At 54.6% G+C, this 17,196-nt stretch overlaps 1 protein-coding gene and 1 long non-coding RNA gene across 4 annotated transcripts in view; one reads left to right on the top strand and one right to left on the bottom strand.

The window, feature by feature from the left end:
• LOC122366114 (death-associated protein kinase 1-like) overlaps window positions 1-17,196 on the top strand; it is a 138,843-nt gene that overhangs the window by 27,527 nt on the left and 94,120 nt on the right. The gene's annotated exons all lie outside the window — the stretch shown is intronic.
• Window positions 7,679-9,282, bottom strand: LOC122366115. The gene is made up of 2 exons (XR_006253846.1): window positions 8,795-9,282; window positions 7,679-8,378 (listed from the first exon to the last, which is right to left on the bottom strand). It is a non-coding gene; the product is annotated as an uncharacterized LOC122366115 (long non-coding RNA).

The raw sequence follows: 17,196 nt of genomic DNA, 5'->3' as shown, positions 1-17,196 counted from the left end.
CCTTCGGCACAGTTTATTCTCGAATAATGAATGTGAAAAACGGTTCTACATGGCTTCTGAACTAGGGCCTATATAGGAGCATACGCCTTCTGCACGAATCTCGTATACTGCCATTTCCGAAGCACTTGAGACCAACGAGCGACTGTATAAATGCGGCTAATCTCGGGCATTTGTTGCGAGCTGCGCTGATCGGTGAAAGAAGCTGGCCGTCTTGCCCTACCCATGTGACCGTCTTACCCCATGGGGTGGGGTAAGACGGGTTTTTGCAAGGTTTTGCAAAAATAGCTGCAGTTTATTTGTTGAATCAGGTCTAAGTCTCATCTTCTGGCAAATGAAAGTAAAATGTCTGAAAAAGGTTTTCACCCAGTTTCCCGTTTCTATGATGTTTCTAACCGGCCGAAAAATGGCTCCAAAGTTAAGGTGCCCGTCTTACCCCACTTTCCCCTATCTCAGCAGCTCGATATTTGCACCTGGTCGGCCGCCGACGCCTCAGCAACCCTGCAACTCGAAGACATGGTCCGCCGCCGACCTCCTGGCTACCCTGCAACTCAACATTATGCACTCGGTCCGCCGCCGACGCCCCGGCTGCTTTGCAACTCGACATTCTACTTCCGGTCGGCCGCCGACGCCTCGTCCACTCTGCAGCTGGATAGACATACACCTGGTCCGCCGCCGGCCAGTGTTGGAAATAAGGCCCTTTGCTGGTTCCAGTCGGGTCAAAACGATTTTGTGCTTCTTTACAAATTCATACTCCGGCACCTGAAATTTCTGAAATTTCCAACCTATGTAAAGAAACTGCTATTATTACGCCTATAACATACATTTATAGCAGTGAGCGAACACATTTTATCGACTGTCACATTTAGTAGGCCAAACATATATGATTTTCCTGCTGAGATGTTCTAAAAGCTGGCCGGTTCTCCGGAACAGATTTTATTCTCCGGAACCAGGACCAAAATTCACAATTCCAGCATTGCCGCCGACGCCTCGCCACTCTAGCACTCGACAGGCAGGCATACACCGGGTCCGTCACCGACGCCTCGGCTACTTTGCAACTTGATAGTATAGCCTGGTCCCATACTGACGCCCTTGGCCCGCTGCTGACGCCCCGAAAACCCGGCAACGCGACGCAGACAGGCATAAACGGGGTGTGCAGCCGACGCCTCGGCCATCCCTGCAACTCGACAGATATACACCGTGTCCGCCGCCGACGACTCGGCTACTCTGCAACTCGTCGGACATGCATAAACCGGGTCCGCCGCCGACGCCTCGGCTACTCGCAACTCGATACCATACACCTGGGCCCAATCTAACCAATGCCGTAAATAGGATTTGTCAGCACTGGCCGGATTTTACGGCTCTCATATCAAAGATATCCCTTTTATTTACACCCAGCTAATTTTGCCCGATGATTTTGATAGCGTGAATGATTATGAATGTTGCTTCTTGAACGAATGAATAAGTGAATGTGTAACAGTTCTGAATGTTACCAAATGCCGTGAATGCGCATTCACGGCATTTGGTAAGATTGGGCCCTGGTCCGCCGTCGAAGCCCTGGCTACTCTCAGTAGACATGTAAACCGGGTCCATCGCCGACGCCTCGGCTCCTCTGCAACACGACACACTGAGCTACAGACGCCTAGGGTAATCCGCAACACGGCATATACGCCCGTCGGCTGCCGACGCCTCGGCCACGCCGCATTACCACATGTACAGATATAAATGTCGTATTGCATGTCGGATATGCATGTCGTATATGCATGTCGTATATACCGGTTCGCCGCCGACGACTCGGCTACTCGGCCCGGCCCCACCACCCGCCGCTTGACCGGGCACGGCGGCACGCACGCCGGGGGTATTAGCGGACACAACGCCGCGCGGGGAGACGGGACGCCCAGCCGGCCCGCCAAGGTCACCCGCGCGCCGGCCGCCCGGCAGCGGGGACAGGCATCGACACCGCGAGAGCCGGCAGCCGGGACAGGCGGCGAATGTCACCGCCGGGACAGCTCGGGCCCTCCAGCCAGGACCGTCCACGGGGCCACCGAAGCCTGTAGCGGGACCGCTACAACCGGCCCCAGGCGAGAGCGGCAGGGCGGCGCCGCCCGCCTCAACCCCGACCCCAGTTGCCGCCGCGCGGCCCTGCTCCCCCTCCGGTCACACGCTGGCGGCGGCCGAGCGAGGCAGACGATGAGCGAACACCCGGGACACGGGCACGCTCCATCATCGGGTCGGGGTGCCCCACGCCGGTCGACAGTGATTCACTGGCGACACTGTGCGAGGCGATGGGGTCCAGCCACAGCGAGCTCAAGACGGGAGCCGACCTTTGGGCGGAGGGACGCATACCGCCCCGGTTTCACCCGCGCAATATCGGTCCGGCCCAATAATCACCGCAGGAGCGACTGCAGTCTATAAATCGGGCACAGGCAGCGGCACACTTGGGAACCTTTCCGCATCTGCCCGGATTCGTAGTTAACCCACCAGGTGCTAGTCAACAACCCGCACGTGGACACTTGACGTTGGACCTCTCACAGCCCTCCGGAGGATCGGTAAACGACCGAATCAATCAAAATAGCCTACGAGGCCACTACACCACCACCGCGGAAGCATGTTGACCGGTTCGCGCTCGATGGGCAGCGCGCGCTAGCAATAATATCCGGCCACCCTAAATTCCATTTGGTGCATTTGGCGTTTTGTAGGGGCTATCCTACCCTATAAACGAGCCGACGCGAGTGATTCCGGCCGCTGACAGCCAACTGGGGAGAATGACCGGTGAGATGGCGCGGGCATCGGGGTCCTAATCAACTCATAGCGGCGACGCGGCTATGGAAGGTTAGGACCCTGCCAGGGCGCCACCGAACGTGACCGTGGCTAATCGCCCCATCGACAGACGCAGGGCAGCCCTCGGAGGGGTGTCTGGGAGGGCGCGGGCCGCGGGACCGCCGGACCGTCGACTGGAGTGGCACGAACGGCAGTCGTCGACGGCGACGGGCGGCGAAAGGGTCGTAGAGTGAGCGAGAAGTTTCCCACCCACCCTCACCAATTAAAAGATGCGATCTTAAAATAAGTGGAACCTTACATATCCTCAATCCAGACTACATCCCGTCGTTATCACTCCGGCGGTATCGTTTTGTAGGGGCTATCCTACCCTATAAACGAGCCGACGCGAGTGGTTCCGGCCGCTGACAGCCAACTGGGGAGAATGACCGGTGAGATGGCGCGGGCATCGGGGTCCTAACCTCAGATCCTCCCACGCCTTCAGTTTTTCTCGCTCCCCGATGGCGGTCCAGTTGATTACGTCTCCTGCCCGCGGCGCAATCTCTCCACCCCCTGTGGACAATTCAGACAGCTGCAGTGGGGCAGGGCTGCAGGGCGCGGCCATAGGCGGGGGTGGGGGACAGGAGGTTCAATATTGGCCCCTCGCGCCCCGTGCGGGCTGGATCGATACACACCGGCGCCCTTCTGACGCTCACCTGGCTGTCTGGCGTTCGGAGGGTACCGGCGGGGCACCGACGCCGAGCTATATACGACCGAGCATAGACCTAACAGGCGTCCGTCCCGCCCCTCACGAATCATACAGCGCTGACACGGGCTGTGATCCGAATCATACAGCGCTGACACGGATCGCGACAAGGACCACACTCGGTTCACTGTGCCGCGCTCACAGCAACCGCACAAACACCGTCCCATGAACGTCTCATTAGTCATACGTCGACCGTGATCGATAGCGTACGGTACGGCGCCCGACTGTGACCGCAGTACGCCAAGGACAGGGTTTATTGAAGCGAACAGAGTCTCCGCTCATCTCCGTCCGGCTGTTTGTTTTTCTGCGCGCTCGTGTTTCAAACGCTGGCGTCAGGGTCGCTTTTGGTGAGCTCATGCCCCGCGGCTACCTGCTCGGCCACAGTGCAGGCCCGGGACGAGGTCACTGTTTATTTGGGAGGACTGTGATGGGCGCGTGCCGACAGGAGGTGACCGCTCCCCGTCCGAGTGACCAATTGCCCAGGGGAGAGTGCACTGGGTCGTGGGGTACGTTGGAGGTCCGCTAGGGGTATGCTGAGAGCTCATCAAAGTTCGCCGAGGTTCGATTGGTTTCTGTAAATATCGGTCAACCCAGCGATGGCAACATTCAATGATCTGAACACTTCACGGAACGTCAAACATAGCGACTATGATTGATGGGTCGCCGAAGAATCTGCAGCCATTGCTGAGCGACGGCCTGTTGCCGATCAAATCTGTGTCATCTGATCATGAATTCATTAGCTCCGGAATTCCGAGCAAAATCCTTTACTTACATAGACACGGCTGGTGCCATCAGGCCATCGAGGGTGTAGTTCCACAGCTACCACTCCGAGACCGCTTTACGTTGGTGATCTCCAGGCCTGTCTCAGTGGCTGGGCGGACGGGTAACGAAGCGGAGCGGAGCAGACGGGCTGTGGGCGGAGCGGAGTGGGAGAGGTAGCACGGGGCACGTGCCACCGACTCTAGAGGCGGACGTGCCGCTCGGCTGGAGAGGGTGTTTTGTCGATGGGCCAACTTGATAGCCTTTTTAAAATCCCGATGACAAATAGGAGAGGAACTGAACGGTCTTTTTGTGCTGGAAGGCTGGGGCTCCCGATTAACGTTGCCTGGCATGTTGCCAGGGAGACAGAAACGATGGGCAGCGGCCGCGCCATTTTTGTAGAGGATCGGCTGACCACAGCTCATTTGTATGTTTTGTTTGTGGCTGCTGCTTGTTGTTTATGGCGAGACTCATAGCCCAAGCTTTTGGTTACTTCGTTATTTATGGTGACTCACTCCCTGTAAGTCTGCCAATCAAAATTCGTGTCATTTTATGGGCTGTGAAAGCTTTATGTCGGTTCGTATAGGACAACAAAACACTAATTTTCTCCCCCTATGTGGTATCCCGAGTCATGCAGTGAATCCATTTGATATGAATCTTTAATATAAATAATTGCTCGGCTTATGAATCTGACACCTCGGCGGATGAGATAGCACGTCTGAGTTTCTTCCTGTATAAACAATAATCATGACCTACCACTTTGCATATGTGTGCAAGATTAATAGGCGACATTGAGGTCATGCACCTACTCAAAGGCGCCGAAATGAAACGTGTTCAGTTATCCTAAGTGTGCACACGAAACCAAGCTCTCCAGGACAAAATTTACATAAATTTCGCATTTTACGCTACATTTTGGTTATTCATAATGCACAAGTGTAATTTAGTAACTTCAATAACACCAATGAAAGACGATGGTGCTACTTCAGACCCAAAACAGAAGTGGAAAATAGACAAACGCCCTGGCCCCGCGTTCCCGAGCGGTAACTCCGCCGGTCGGGAGGTCGACTGGCCACCTCGGGCGGCCACAGCGGCGGTGGATAGCGAGAGAAGTGTCGGCCCCCCACCGGGCCAATCTCATTAGAGCTGTCCCACCGCGCGTCGGGAGCGCCGCACTGCGCCGAGAACGCCGCGCCACGCCGCGCCGAGCCGCTCCAGACTGTCCCAGTTTAATAATATGGAGATAAATCACGTATGCGGCGCCGTTGTTCTTCAGAAAGCTCGAGAGGGCCTTAGAGGTCCAGCTTATGACACGAGTAATGATGCCGGCCCAGTCTGTCGATATTTCACAGTTGGGTAATGACCGTTGTTTCTCGTGTTGTAGTGCGCGCCGCATGCCATTTGCCTTCTTCAAAGACGCATGTGTTTGTTAATGGAGTGGTTCGAAAGGTCATTAGGATAAGTCTGGTGTTATTACGAGCGAGCGAGCGCAGCGAGCGAAGTGAGTCTTTTCAATATAACGGAAAAATCTCAGTATGAGCGGCCCGGCCCGGCCCGGCCCGGCCCGGCCCGGCCTGTAACGCTTTTGAGAGGCTTATATCTCAGCAACCGCTGGACCGATTGGCCTGCGGTCTTTTTTGTTGGGTAGCCCCATCCCTTCTACCCCGTAATTGACTACTTTTGATACATCTCAGTGACCGCCGTGGCACGTGCCACGTGAAAAGTCAAGGGTGTTCAAGCAGTTTTGCAAAAGTAATGATTTTGAGAGGCCCATATCTCAGCAGCGGCTTGAGCGATTGTCTTGCGGTCATTTTTATAGGGTAGCTGCATCCCTTCTACCAAAGGTCGGATACTCTTCATCTATGTGAGTGACCCCCACTGCACGTGCAAAATACAACAATAAGAGGTGCCAAAATTGTTCCCATTTCAGTAGCTCGGTAATTACTGGGGCGATTTCGCTGAAAGTTGGCATACAGGTAGGCACCCACCAGGCAATGCATTCCCATGTGTTGCGGTTAGGGTGCTACTGCACGTGCGCACGTGCAGGGGGCGTTTCCAGATCTCGAGAACGGCTGGGCCGATTGCGCTCAAATTTGGTACACGGTTGGGGACCAGTTAGTAGGGTGCCGTGCAAAAGTCATTTTGGACCCCGTTTGCACGTGCGCACGTGCAGAATGCCGCTTCCAGATCTCAGGAACGGCTGGGCCGATTGCGTTCAAATTTGGCACACCGCTAGCGACCGGTTAGAAGGATGCTTTGCACAAGCCCGTTGGAAGCACCCTCTCGCCCTTCCGCACGTGCAGGGCTCACTATCTCGCTCGCTCGTTTCTCCCAAAAGGCGTTTTACTGGTGCATAGGCAAATCAAAGATGTTAAAGACAACTCTGATGTCTGAATATTCTCAAGTAAATTTGCACGTTTATTATGCTCCATTGGATCAATTTAGTTCGCTGTATTTTCAGCAAGCGCGCTCATTTTCGCCGTCATTTTCTCACTTCATGCAATCCACCAGCCACTGCCGCGCGCCCAGCCTTCCAAAATATCATGAAGACCTTCCATTGACCACATTCTGATATTCACCGCTACCAAGGAGGTCGAGAGCAGCCCACGCCACATTGCCATCGTGCAGCCGTTTACAAAGTTGCTCTCGAAAGTCAGAACCGTCTAAAGTTACATATGGTTAGGTGGTCACCAACGGCGGCACGGATCTCCGCTGTGCTGAGCACAGGAAACGAATACTAAGTCCAGACCGAACCCGCTTGGTGAGAAGAGATATGCAGACCGTGCCTGCATGTTTCTACTCCCTGGATCAACTCGTGACAACATCAACATTCACTACCGGTTCTCTCCTGGACGTGTGTATTGTACAAAATCGAAAATTTGTGCGTTCTTGTAGCGTAGCCCATTGCCACTTCAGTCCACACAAATTCGTCTACGTGACCGTCGACGTGCCTAAGCAGCGCTTAAAACCATCTATCATCCAATCTAGATCTTTTAACCGTTTGGACGTTCACTCTATCAACCTAGAGCTGCTGACTGTCGATTGGCAGGAAGTATATAACTCGACGTCGGTTGGCGACAAGTGGCAGGCCTTCTTAGATAACTTCCTACCTGTCTTCGATGACCACGCCCCCCTCAAAAATGTGCTGATAAGAAACCCTACCGCACCCCCTGTATCTGCCGCTACCCGCGAGATCATGTCCCGGCGTCGCTCCGCGTTACGCCGGCTAGGCCGCGAGTCTCCCGAGTACAAGACGCTCAACCGCTCGGTCCGTGCAGCCTTGCGCCGAGACCGCCGTCACGACCTCCAAAACGAGATCAGCGAGCGTGGGGTCAACAAAGTTTGGCAATGCATCAAATCAGTGATCGCTGGAAAGAAAGATGGTCCAAATATTCAGCCCGACCTATCTCCCGACGACCTGAACTCCTTCTTCGTTTCTGTCGGGCCCCGGATCGCCACCGAATTGAGCACCCAGAACATCAATACTGACCTAAACGTACGTCTCCCCCGAGTCGGCGCATGCTATTTTAAGCCGAGAGCCATCACTCTCGGGGAACTCGGACACACAGTGTTCAGCATGCGAAACTCCGCCGCGCGTGGCACCGACGCTATATGTATCCGGATGTTAAAAACTTGCTTCCAAACCATTGGCGACGTTATTTTGCACATCATAAACACCTCAATCACCCGTTCCGACATACCTAACTCCTGGAAACACTCTATCGTCCAACCCATCTTCAAGTCTGGCAACCCATCTGACCCCAGCAATTTCAGACCGATCTCCCTAGTTCCCGTTATCATGAAAATCATCGAGCGTGTAATCCATCGGCAGCTCTATCACTACCTCTCCCAAAACCACCTTCTTTCGTCTACCCAACACGGATTCCGCCCTCGGCACTCCACTGAGACTGCACTGCTGTCAGTCACAGATAGCATCCTTGCCGCCACCGATAGGGGTGAGATCTCAATGCTGTGCCTCATAGATCTCAGCAAATGTTTCGACGTCATCAATCATGAACTCCTTGTCAAAAAACTTGAAATGTACGGCATTGAGACCTCCTGGTTTTCTGCTTATCTCCATGGTCACACGCAGAGCGTGTCCCTGAAAGACAAAACCGGCCGTAAGATGACCTCCCGACCGCTCCCAAACACCGTGGGCGTTTTCCAGGGATCGGCGCTGGGTCCCCTGCTTTTCACAATATTCTCGAATGACCTTTCCCTATTTGCTGGAGATGCCACCGCCTATCAGTACGCCGACGACACCCAGATATTGGTGAGCGGCCCACGCGACGACATTAGGAGCCTCATCTCGCGCATGGAGGCATCACTCGCGTCACTTAACGCCTGGTTCTGCGCACACGCCCTGAAAGTCAACGCTTCTAAAACTCAACTCATGGTATTCGGTAGTCGACAAAATCTACGTAAACTGCCTCGCTTCAAAGTCTCATTCCGTGACGCTGAGCTCCAGCCGTGTACTCAGGTGGGAAACCTGGGTGTTGTATTCGACGGCGCACTCACCTGGGAGGCACACGTAGCCGAGCTGAGCCGTCGTTGCATGGGCGTACTGATCGGCCTCTCCCACGCACGACACTGTCTCCCAGACGGCATCCTCAAAACGATCGTGACGGCACTTGTCATCTCGCGCGTCCAGTACTGCCTCACTGTCTACGGAAATGGCTCCCGGAAAAACTTTGACCGGCTCCAAAAAATTATGAACTTCGCAGCACGGGTCATCTTCGGCCGCCGTAAATTCGACCACGTCTCTGGCCTCCGCGACTCGCTTGGATGGATACCTCCGAAAGCTATGGCCGATATTCAAACCCTCGTAACTGCTCAGAAAATAATAAGGAACGGCGAGCCCGAAGAACTAGCTACTATGTTCACTTATAACAGTGACGCGCGAAAGAGGTCCACCCGGCAAGACCACCTTCTCCACCTCCCACGCTCGCGGCTCGAGACAGGCAAGCGACGGTTCGGCTACCGGGCCGCGGCGCTACTCAACAGTCTGCCTCCCGGTGTCATCGAACAGCGCCCCGCCCAATTCGCCCGTGCGGCCAAGGCTGCAGTCTGTCCGGCGTTCGCGACCGCCCGACGCTGACTCATGTCAGGGGGAGAGGGTACCCGCAGCCGTGTGTGGCGCGCTGACTTGAATTGTCCGTATGTATATAGAGAGTGAGTGTCCAGTGATTAAATCGTTATGCCTGTGTTCTACTGCCCCTGCATGTTATTGTTCCAACCCGTCTCAGACTCTGGACTGTAATCGCCACGCCCCGTGTGGATTGTCCATGATTGTAATACATACATACATACATACATTTCAGTATGGGAGAGCGAACTGGTGGTAACATGACCTTGAAAAACAGATCGACATCGATATTCAGCCCCCCCCCCCGCTGGAAGTCGTTGAGCTTTTAAATGAAGCGCTCTTTTGACTTGTCTAGCCTCTACAGCACATAAACACAAACCATAGAAAGGAGCTGCGTTCGGCTGTTGGTTGTTTGTAATTTGCATATTGCAGACCACGTACAGAACCAGAGCCATTTCTCTTCGAATTATAGTAAGTGCAGAACTCCGTCACATCAGAAATCGTGATCAGGAATCACTCAGCACTCGGCAGCGGGCCGCCGTATTCAGGCAAGTGCCAGCTCATGCCGCCACAACCGTCAGGAAAACCGCACATCATCTGATATACACCTCGCCGTAAAAACGCGCTGTAAAACACCGGCCATGCTGTGAGCCCGTGAAACCCCTACTTCTCGCAGCCACCCGCCGTACCGCTACACCGTCAGCGTCCGTCAGCGGCTCCGCGAGCGGCCGATGACGTCCATCCGCCGGCGCCGGCCACCCAGGGCCGATGACGACCTCCCGGGGGCGGCACGTGCGCTCGGCGGCCACCCACCGGCCGACAGGACCCATCCGGTGCCGTGAAAGTCCCGAACTCCGCACCGGCCCACAGTGATAGACATGCAGCCGAGGACCGGATTTTGTAGCGACGCACCGCCTCCATCACGCTTCATTTGTGTTGTTTCAGTTTCACTGCGGGATTTCGTTTCACAACGCGTGTCTGGGAGTTTGGCCGGCGCCTGTGATGCATTCCTGATGACGGGCATTGCGTCGTAAAAGGCGTGTTTTGCATATTTCTGTCGGCTGGACGATCGTAATGTCCGGTAAGACCGCGCTTACCGGCCATATTTTTATCATACGCTTACGGAGGCGATGTGGTATGAATGGCGCGCCGCCTACCTCGAGCTTACGTGCGAGTGATTGAACGTGTAGCGGAATTCGATTGCTTCATTGGAGGCCCATTGTGCACAAACCGTGGCGAAATTCGAGCACATTGACTTCCAAAATACATTGTTGATAGGGTTTCACCATCGTCATGCACCGCCTTATTGTCATCACCTGTAAGCATGTTTGAAAGTGCGACCTTTTTCGCTCAAAAAGTGTTTGGATAAAAGTGTTAGGGAAAAATCGATTTAAAGGAAACAATGAAAAATGAAAAGCATTAAAATGTACCGCTTAGAACTATTTAGACTACTAAATCGAAACAAGAAATAAAAAACTGCGGTACGATTCAGTTCGAACGCACTTTGGCTGAGATTGCACCCATCGGCGCGAGTCCCTCTGCTCGCCAAATGTCCCCATGGCCTTTTAGACATGGTTTCTGGTTTGCATGCTTGTGCAGTCTGACACGAGATGTCATAAACCGTACACGGCACACGAGTGACGGTGACCAATCAGCGACCGGTGCCGTGACAGAGACCGAGTAATTGTCCCGACACGCTACGCCCCAGTCGGAACGGTGCTGGCCCTCAGTCGACTCAGTAGCATGGGAAGACGACGGGCTAAAAGGGTGTGATTTGTGAAGCTTGATGGGGAACTTCCGATTAAATAGGGTCGCGAGAAGGCTATTTCGAGGGAGGAAGACCCTTGAGCCGGGTGATTTTCGAGGGCAGGGATATCTCAACGAGAGGTCCTTGCCCGGAGGTATGCTCGGCCGGTGGTCGATTTGGTGGCACCACTGGGCCGTCGCTCAGTGGGTTAATTGAGCGTATCGTCACCGCCGGCAGATAAGCTAACCACAGCCGATCGGGCCGCCGCTAAACACCGGCCATAAAATTAGGCGGAGCCGGTGCGGGCCGGGCTGGTGGCCACACTCGCCTCTGATCGCCGCGGTGTGCCGTTTTTCGCCTCGGTAACTATGGGCCGCCGGCCGGCGCCGCAGGTCAGTTTGTCCATCGATGGACGCCCGCTGTCCATTGAGCTTGTACCCGATGGACGCCCGCTGTCCAGTGGGCTTGTACCCGGCCCAATTAAGGCTAACGTATGGATCAGACAACATCATTTGACAAACGATAATCGCATGTGAGGCTCATACCAGCTGGGAAGAAATCCCGAAGCACCCCAGACGAGTCTGTATCGGCGGTTTGGATCGTCTCTCGTCCACAGGTCAGGAGAGCAGGTGCGCCGGAGAGATTTCCGTGGCGTGCGTGCGTGCACGAGATGCTTCGACCTCCAGGCTGAGGTGCGCTCAAATGACACCATCTGCTCATTAACCGGTGAAAGAGAGCGCTCGTACACGCAACCGTGCTTAAGCGTTTTCAATCAGGGTTTTTTGACGTCGCGTGCGACCGCGCGAGCGTGACAGAGGGGGCGGTCAGGGGTCGCCGCGCTGGTCTGTGTCGCTGGCTGTGTCACCGGACAGAGTTTAACCGGGGTGGCCCCTGAACGGGCAGCTTTCTCCAGCCAGGCTCCGGGGAATGAGCCTCTGCCTTTGAATCTAGCCCTAATAAATGCACGCCGAGTCCGCCGCGCCCGGAGATGGTTGTAATGATCATCGCGCTTCAGCCGGCGGTAAAAACGCTAATCGTGCTCAGTGTCATTCAGGATCGATGTTTTATGATTTAACAACATAAGGCTGTAAAGACATGAAACCGCAGAACATTTGTGTTTGCTTTCTCAACGACTGAATAAACTGTGGTATGATATGTGGTTGCCTGTCTTTTAATTACAAAAAAAAAACGTTTTTTAAGCAATCTGATTTACTAAAAGCTAAAGCTTTGAAAAAAGTTCCACACCTAAACGCTTCTGATATCTGGCAAGAAGTGCGGTAGCCGAGATCTAACAAGCACTCAAAGTCTCTGGTAGTTAATTCGTATCTCCCAAAGTCAGCATTACTGACCAGTTGCGTAAGTGGTCAGCGGCGACCTTGTCGCTCTGGTCGGCCGACCGGGTGACCGCTCCACTAGTGAGCACGCACTGGCCGCGCACGGACTCTGGGTCACTCAGCGACCTCGGCGGGCGCCCCAAAAACTGGACCAGGCGCCCGCACCGGTCCCCGGCCTCAACTCAGCTCACCGGCTGCCGACGGGCGCAGTAACACGGCTGACACTGCCCAGTGACCACACACAGGTCACAGAACGAAGGTCATATTGCAGGTCACGACGCAGGTCACATGGTTTGGTGCAGGTCATGGCGTGTGTCACATTTGCTGAACCACATGTCATGGCTTTGCCAAGCGAGGATGCAATTTGTTGCACTTCTCCCCAAACCGGCTATGAAAGAGAAATAAATAGCTAACCGGCGAAAACATACTTGCTGTGGCACGCTGCGTTTGACAGCCCTTGGCGAGGGACCGAGTTTCCTTGACCTTCGTCCGTGGCCGCTGGGGCGCTCTATAAATAAAATCCCCGCTGGCGCGCCCTGACGGCACTGCCTGACCAACCCATTCGCAGCAAGTTCAGCGGGTGGTTTCACGGCGCTCAACCAGCTCTGGTAGGCCCGTGCCTCCTCCGCGGGATTACTGAACAGCGCGGCCCGTACTGTAGTCTGCCAGTGTAATAAACAGTCACTGACCGACACTTGTGCCGACGGAACACACTCATAAACAGATAAGCTTTATTCGTGTCTAGCTGCTGACAGATTTCCAACACAGCCCCTGTGAGCTGCAAAGCCGAGCGCTACATGACAATGAATTTGTTGCAGCGCTAAGTACTAGATAAGATAGGTGGCGGTGGGGAAGGTTGCGAGACTACCTGGTAAGTGGTCCTTGCAGGGCGGCCTCTGAGCAGCTGAGGCCGAGTAACGAGCGGTCTCGGCGCGGCCGCAGCTTTACAGTGTGTGTGCACACTTCAAATTAGGCCCTCTGAGAGCGGGCCGAGGCCGAGCAGCGCGCTCCGGCCGGCCGGACCCGGTCCGCGCCGCTTGCATGTCTACACCGTCAGCACCACTGGTTTGAGTGCCGAATAGTGACCGCCTCATCACCCTAATTCAGACGGTCGGCCTTTCGCGGCTCTTCTCGGGGCGTTTTACAGCACCATTCGCCAGGTAACCGACTTCATTAACAGTGTCGCTCCCCGGTCAGCCGAGCGCGCCCGGCTCCGCGGGGAATGCGCCAGGCCGCTGCACTGGGGCTGCGCTGCACTCATGGCTGCAACAACTGCCCGACTGCCCTCCTCGGGGCATCCTGTGCATCCCGTGCGTTCCCCTCAGCGCACATCGTCTTACATAAGACACGCTGCGTCGCTCTGTATATCCGCTCCCCCACTCTCTGGACCCGCTGGCCGCTCTGGTCCACCTCTGTCGGTCCGCGCGGGCCGGCCGGTCCGACGGCTATCGGCCACCTGTCGACAGTCGACACGTCGTGTCGGCCAGGCCGCTCTCCGAGCCGTGCGCCGTGACTGGTCAGTCGTCGCGCCGCTCCGGTTCGGCTCGGCTCGTTACGGACGCCCCGCGGCCACCGGCGGCGCCGCCGTCATCGGCGCCATCAACGCCGAACGGCCGTCATCGGCGCCATCAACGCCGAGCGGCCGACATCGGACCGACAGTCTGGTGCGATGAGTGTAGACGAGAAGATTGGCGTGCCCATGATATACCTCAATCCGTGCATACCTCCGACGTGCTTGCAGTATGGTTCTGCTGACTGCTTGCCTTGTTTCCTCAGACTCTTTAAAAAGCTCATGAAATGTTTTTTTCCTCACTATCTCAAACTGATCCGATCTGTTGCTTGGTTTTGACGCATTGGCCTCACAGACAGAGGAATGACCTTCGCGAGCGCAATAATGCTGGTCGGTCTGCGTTATTTTCCTCTCCCATCGTTTTCTCAAAACCCATGTTTTGTTCTATTATTTGTATTCATTTCTCGTCGCTGGATGCATCTTCTCCATCTTTAACGGTCAGTTTGATGCTGAGTTCACCCTTTACTCTGAATGCATCTGCCGTCCGCCTCTATCTCGCCTGCAATTTAACGATCCATTTCCCCCACAGTTTCACATGAGCAGACGGGATATTGGGTTGCACCAATTATGAATAAATTGATTCATGGGTGGTGATTTGCACACATATATCTCCAATGGCGCAAGCCAGCGACAAGGATAGGCCGATTGACCTGCAATGAGGTTGGCAGTTACTGCGCCCTCTCGTGTATCGAGCGTCATTTGAGGTCGACCCGCGCCTAATTGTGCCGACGTAATGTGGCATTTTAGACGCGAATGCTGTGTTTTCCTCGAGTGCTTACCCATAGGCACAGTTTTCTGTATCCTGTCCACTGTCCATGGACGGACATTATTATGCAGAAAGCTGCGTTTCAGAAGATGCAAGGTCATTGCTGACGCAGGATTCGGTGATGGATTTCTCCGTTAATCTTGACCGCAGGTTCTATAAAGACTCTCCTTCGATTTTTAATGTGCTTCCTGGATTTACCCACATTCCATAACCCATGCAAGTGAGTGTAGATCTACGAGTACTCTTGAGGGGCTCTGTTTAGTCAGTCAGCTCTGACGGAACTGACTCACTTGACCAATACCTGGTCTATTATTGATCAGGGTGGGTGCTCACCGGCTCAGTTACGCCGTACCCCCCACGGACGGTAACCACATGTGCTATTCATGCATCCACTGCCGCGGTACATACACGACGTCTGACCTGACACGGACGCGTCTGATTCATCCCTCACCGCGCCAGGGCCGGTCCGGAGTGACGCGATCTGACTGGCGGGTCGCCGGGTCAGCCCGGGGGTCGCCCGGTCACTCGAGAGGTCACCGGGTCAGCGGGCAGCACGCCGCTCGGTCGGCGCTGCCGCCGCCGAGCCGCTAATGGTCTCCGTTTGTCAGGGGCGCCGTCAGGCGGATGCGGGGGGCGCCGCGATGCTGAGATGATATCCGACCTCCTATCTGACGAGAGATATGTAGTCTTGAATCAACAGAGCGAGGGTCACTTGAACCATGCGCGACTAGACCCCGTAACTCAAGTGCATGCCGGTAAAGCTCATGTCGTGCATGGCCGTACATTAGCAATGCGCATTACTTGCATTTGTTGATTTGTATGCTCATCAATTTCTGAAAGGAAATAGGCACCGTAATTACGGCATGTTACGGGGATGCTGTTTTCTGACTATGATGATCACGATCTGCGGGTTGAAAACGTATATCAAAGACATGCCATTTCACATAAGTTATTACGTTACATAACACCAGCATAACAGCTCTATGCTTCACGTTTTTCCTGATGTTCACTGCGGACAGTGCACACGGAAATTATTGTTCTTTGCAAACGTCTTGCATCATTCACCACATTATGCGCGTGCAGCACAGCTCATTGTAAAAAAAATCTCTAAGTTCCCAGCAAGGCTCTTTCTTTAATTGCATAACCCATTACCCTAATCAAATCCGCTCCTCTCTACTCTCCCTCCGTGTCTCTCCACTCTTTCTACACCGAACCCGTCCGTAAATCGTGTCCGTCCTTGCCTGCGTCCTTGGTGTCGTCTACGACGGGTCCTGCGGCTCCGTTAGCTCCTCCCGTGGTGACCTCCGGGGACAGGCTCGTCACAGCGCGCTGACTGCGGCGGCTCGTTCGGCTCGGACTCAGCACATTCTCCCCGGTCTCGGCTCGGCCGGCTGGCCGGCTGGCTCCGGTCTACGTGACCCGCCCCGGGCGCTATCGGGCGGTCAGACCCGGCCCTGCCCGGCCGGCCGGCCCGATAGCGGACTGGACTGGGTACTGAGTAGTGGGTGCTGCAGACTGGACTGGGTATGGGTACACAAGTGCATGCCTACTGCATGGACAAATGCAGCGGCTCGACCCAGCCTCCGCACTGGGCACGGCATGTGGACGGTTTGGGACCGTGATACTGAGATGTGTTATGTCATTCGACAGGTGTGCTCATGTGCTGCATGGTGACTAGGGAAGTATTTCGTTGAGATATCGCGTTTAACCAAAAGTGATTCAGGCGCGCTGGTGTACTGCAGTACAGTATATTTACAGGCGTTCTAGTGTACTGCGGTACACCTATAATTATATACAGGCGTTCGGTGTACTGCGGTACAGTATCTTCAGACGCGCTGGTGTATTGCGGCACAGTATGTCTACAGGCGCGTATTGTATGTATTGCTCTACAGGTAATCTCGTGTACTGCTGTACAGTGTACAATATACCTACCTACAGGCGTTCTAGTGTACTGCGGTACAGTATATCTACAGGCGTTCTGGCGCACTGCGGTGCAGTATCTTTGGCGAAATGATGTTCTGCGGTACAGCATCAAAATGTGTGTTGATGCATGCACGGATAGAAGTCCTGTGCTGCTACGATAACGCAGTATTCCCCGGGCTTTCCATTCTACCACTGCTAAAGAGACACGTTTGAGTAATGTCTGGCCGGAGGCAGCTCCGAGACATGGTTTTCCAGATATATTGTAGCTGACACAACTGACGCCATCTCGTGCATTTTAAACGTCGGAATGTAAACAGTGGTTATGGGGAACCATCAATTAATTAGATAGCAGATCTTCGTGTCGTCGATTTAATTGGAGTTACGCCCTAAGATACTTTCACAGATTGGAGCGACTTATTGAATCGTTAGGCGGCACGGGCGGACATCGATAGCAGCGCCTCTATCGGTCACTAGGGAAAGCTTGGCTGTAGGCG

Source organism: Amphibalanus amphitrite, unplaced genomic scaffold (assembly GCF_019059575.1).
Source record: "Amphibalanus amphitrite isolate SeventyFive unplaced genomic scaffold, NRLGWU_Aamphi_draft 000785F_arrow, whole genome shotgun sequence".
Taxonomy (NCBI): domain Eukaryota; kingdom Metazoa; phylum Arthropoda; class Thecostraca; order Balanomorpha; family Balanidae; genus Amphibalanus; species Amphibalanus amphitrite.
The sequence above is the reverse complement of the archived record's forward strand: the minus strand, read 5'-3'. Positions and strand labels throughout refer to the sequence as shown.